The following is a 4,987-nucleotide window of genomic DNA, read 5'->3' as shown; positions in this document are numbered from 1 at the left end:
CTGGCTTTCAGAGTGGAGTGCAGTCATTTCTCAAACACAGCCTATTTTTCCTCTGCCACCAGCCATTTTTCTCTCGGGCATAAGCTGGGTAGCAGTCGATCATGTCCCCTACGGCAGAGCACTCCTACCTCACTCTCTGAGGGTTCCACTGAAGCCACCTCGCTGGACCTACGTGAGGGAGGAAGCATGCCCATCTTGGATTGGTGTTTGGAGAAAAACACATAAAGAGGTGGGGAATAGGAGTTAAAGGTCACAGCTGACATTGCTCAGCTTCAGCCTAGACCAACAACTGAGCCTGCTTCTGCCCAAAATTCCTACTCTGTCTAAAGAAAGGCTTCCTGATAATGTCTTCCCTCCACCACATCTAGATTCTTAATATCTTCCTTTCTCTTTTTTTCTTGGGGAGCAAAAGTGAGGGTGATAGAAGATCAAAGAAGGAACAAGGTTCCCTCACAGTTTTCAGACAGAATGTGAGGGCCAGGGGTAGGATCACGGCAAGGGAGGTACATAGTCCCCTGAACAAAGCCCCCCTATTGGCTACTTGGGACTAACATTCCAGGGAGGAGAAAGGTGACACCTTCCTCCCTCCACCAGCAAATCTCGAGGCTCTTGTCTGGTTCTGAAGTGGTGTGTGGTGAGAACACGGTTCCCTTTTCACCTCAGCACTGGATATTTGGGGAGTGACTTGCCTGCCTTGACTCATGTCCCACACATACTGCACTCAGTGGTGAGGAGGACGGACCAGGGCACCTGTGAGGACTAGGGAGCAGCCCTTGGCAGGTTGACACAGAAAGTGGTGGATGTTCAGCACGTGTTTATCATGTTGGATAAGACTTGAGTCCCGTGCCCTTTATTCCTTATTCCTGAACTGTTCCACCTCCTTTGCCTAAGCTGCTTCTTTTTGGAATGCCTTGACACTTCAACTCCAATATATCTACAGCCTGCACTATAATATTGATGTCAGTGAGTCACAAAGTAGCATGGTTCAATGGACAGAGCACTGGGCTCTGGATTTGAATCCTGTCATCTTGGACAGTCAGCTAAATTCTTTGAATCTGCTTCATTAAATGGAAATAAATAACCCTATCTCTTCAGGTTCTGATGACGGTCAATGAAGTGATGCATGGAAAACACCTATCTAGGGGCCTCGAATGCTGTTAGCTGTGGATGGCAGCCCTCCAACCCCAACTAGAGTGTTAGGGAGGATCTTCAACCTCCCTGGAGCCTCCACAGAGATCACGATCTGGGCCTCCCACTTATCTAATTGGGAGAAGAAATGGAGCATGCTCTGCTTTGGAAACCACAGGGTCCTATTTATTCTGGTCAGCTGTGGTAACCACAGGGCAGGTTCTACTCCTATGGGGGAAGGCTGTGATTGGGTCAATAAATTGGGTTAATTCAGGGGTAGAATGTTAGGAAGTTTTCCCCCAGCCTTGAAGATCTAAAAGCCACATCTTACAAGCAGCTTCCTTAGTAAAAAAAAAAAAAAAAACAACGGATATTTTCACCTCCATCAGTCTATCTTCTATGTCTCATTTTTAATTTTTATTTATTTATTTTTTTGGTGAGGAAGATTGGTCCTGAGCTAACATCTGTTGCCAATCCTCCTCTTTTTGCTTAAGGAAGATTGTCACTGAGCTAACATCTGTGCCAATCTTCCTCTATTTTGTACATGGGACGCTGCCACAGCATGGCTTGATGAGTGGTGTGTAGGTCCAAGCCCAGGATATGGGCCCTCGAACCCCCGGGCAGCTGAAGTGGAGTGTGCAAACTTAACCACTATGCTACCGGACTGGCACCTGTGTCTTATTTTTCAGTTGATTCCAAATTCTATAAGGGAAGGGAGAGATGTTGTCAACTCACTCTCTAAGACTCCAATGAAGCAAAGAATGTAAAACTATAATCTTATCACCAACGTGCAGATCCCAGAACCCCTTTGGATCCTGTGTAATTAACCTGAGCCAAATAAGAAGGCATAACTCTGCTTCATGGCAGCATAATTTATACTCTACTCACAGGCCATATGTTAGACAGTACCTGAGGAGGATGATTTATTCTGAAAATATGACAAACAATGACATTAAGCCAAAGCTAATAATTAAATAATGCACCCCTGATCTCCACCACTCTAGGCAGGAGATAGGAGACTTATTCTTGAAGGAATTAAGCCAAAGGAGCCATGGTAAAGACAAGTGAAAGGAAATGAGGTGCAGATAAAACATTAGACATAAGTAAAATTCTACACTTTGAACAGCTGGGTTCTGTATCAGTTACCTAGTGCTGTGTAACAAACAACCTCAAAACTTTGTGCCTTAAAAACCGTCAACATTTTATTTGCTCATACTATAGGTCAGCAGTTTGGGATGGGCTTTTTTGGGCTACGAGAATAAAACAAATTTTCACACACACATGGACTCAAAAATTTTATTTCTTTTGTACTCTTTCTTGGGTAATCCAAGCAAACTAGAGAGTAAATAAAATATGAACTCAAGAAAACAAGGTATCCATCCTAGGAGAGTGGCAGAGCCCAAGATGAAGCTGCTCGAATGGTGGACAGAACCACTATTCCATATGGGGTCAAGAGGATAAAGGCTTAAAAAAAGAAAAAATGAAAGAAAAGAAATAAAACAAAAGGTTATCAGACAGTTTGGAGCAATTGGGAAAAAAATATTTATAGATATTTGATAGCACTGATGAAAACAATTAAAGCAAATAGTGTTGGTCCACTACTTAGTTCTGCAATTTATCACAATTGTGTAATCTTAATAATGTAAATATTGACTATTGGTTTGGAAAATGGGCAGCAGTAGGGGGATGATGTGAGAGCTAAACCTCGTTTACTGATAAATAGGTGAATAGATGCACAAGAAAAACCATCATAATCATATGATGCTTATGGAGCAAAATGCCAGAAGAAAGTATGTAAAACGTTGAAAAGGGCAGCTTCTGAGGAGCCAGAAAGGAGTGTGGGGAGGGATGGGGCAAACGACAATGTCAACTGTTGTAAACTCTCTACAACTATTGGATTTTTAACATTGACAAAAAGAAGGTAAAAACCTTTTAAAACAATGCCCACCTCTGCGTCCTAGGTTGGGACTAGAAAGTGCGTCTCTCATTAGAGGACAACAGGACAGTTTGTTTCTGAAATGCCAAGTGTTCTTTGCATCCTGTCTCCAGGCTGCTTCTTAGCCCAGCCCTCCTACTGACCCCAGCTCCATTTGCAAATGAGTCACATGACACCCATCCAGCTCCTCTTAATGACGAATCCAAGTCCAGCTCTGGCCTCTGTGGCTTTGGCTGATAGCAGTTTTTTGATTTGGCATTTCACTGTGGAAATACTCAGAGAACGAAAAATGCCAACAAGTGTGGGATGTGTATCTTGTACAAATGCAATGCCTGTTGGTCTCCTATGTTACGGCTATATGCCAAGCACTTACAGTAAACCCTGAACTAAATATTTACGCACCATCAACTCATTTTAATAATCATAGGAAGCCATGTGTTTGTGTCCCATATTCCAGGCAAGGAAATTAACACTGAGAAAGCTTGACAGGTTTGCTGGTAAATGACGGAGCCAGGAGAGGAACCCAGCTCGCCAAGTGATCCCAACCCATAATTCAGCCCCACTCTACAGCCCTCTGCACATGCTCCAGCTGTCCTAGAGAGGTGCTATCAATTTAGAGTCCTCCTGCAGACATTTCTTAATTTAAATCAACTCTTCCCTAACACTGTATTTTGGCTGGCATGGGGTGGTGGGCAGGGCTGGCTTCTTGAGCATGCAGTCACATAAGACCCCACACTCAGAAGGGCCTCATCCTCCCGGTGGCACAGCGGTTAAGTGTGTGTGCTGGTGGCCCGGGGTTCACAGGTTTGGATCCCAGGCACAGACTGATGCACTGCTTGTCAGGCCATGCTGTGGCGGCGTCCCATATAAAGTAGAGGAAGACAGGCACAAATGTTAGCTCAGGGCTAATCTTCCTCGCCAAAAAAAAAAAAAAAAAGGAAGAAGAAGGGTCTCATACTTCACTGAAATGCTGTACTATTAGAGTCCCAAAATTCATAATTTTATCTTTTAACTTAGTTTTGTAAGTGAAGTCCAATGGGACAAGGGAACAGGCACTTGAGCAGAGAATGGGCAATATATATGCCCATAGTTCCTTGCCACCTCACTCACACATAGCATTGGCAATGCTCCACGAGTACAGACTTCCAGTAGACCCACGAGAGGGAGGGTGGTAAGACTCATAACCAAGTACAAGGTGAGTGTGTTATGTCTACAACTGAGTGAGTGGGGGCACTGACAGCCCCAAGAGGCCATACTTTCCATTCAAACAAGAACTTTCTTTGAACACTACAAAAGAAATCACTAAGGAACCCTATGACATCCTTTCTCACGAGTACTTCCCTGTGCGAGCCAGCCACTTCGGCTGAAAATGATGACATGGAAGGAAAGGGCAGCCCCTAGTTCCTCCTCCTTGCACTGCTTCCTTACTTTCGGTAAGGTACAGAGTACAGGTAGAACGTGCACACATCAAGAAGAGAAATAGAAACAACTGAGTTAGCTTTGTGCAGTTTCCGCTGTTCTGTTAGGAATGAAATACACGTATGAGATACAAAATATGAGTTGTGTAATTCCAGCCATTCTGCGTACAAGTTAAAAGCTCTTATATTTGAATTTTAAATTGGCATCACACAATATAAAGATGAACTGTAAAATTCATGTAATAACTTAAATTTTTTTACTTTAAATAGCGTTAAATAGCAAATTTTTAAAAATCATGAGACCATAGAAGAAAGGAGAGCTTTATATTTGGTACCTGTCACGGCCAGAAATTATGTGGCTGGCCTTAGTGGTGGGGTGGTGGGTAGTGACATTAAGTGAGGGAAGAGAACTCACATTTCTAGGAAATAGATAAAGGAGGCCCCTATTTCCCTGTAATTGAAAGCAATGCATTCCTTTTGGGTTTGATTGAAAGCAACGCATTCC

Source organism: Ceratotherium simum, chromosome 8 (assembly GCF_057802395.1).
Source record: "Ceratotherium simum simum isolate JZ-2026a chromosome 8, ASM5780239v1, whole genome shotgun sequence".
NCBI classification, from domain to species: Eukaryota; Metazoa; Chordata; class Mammalia; order Perissodactyla; family Rhinocerotidae; genus Ceratotherium; species Ceratotherium simum.
The sequence above is the reverse complement of the archived record's forward strand: the minus strand, read 5'-3'. Positions refer to the sequence as shown.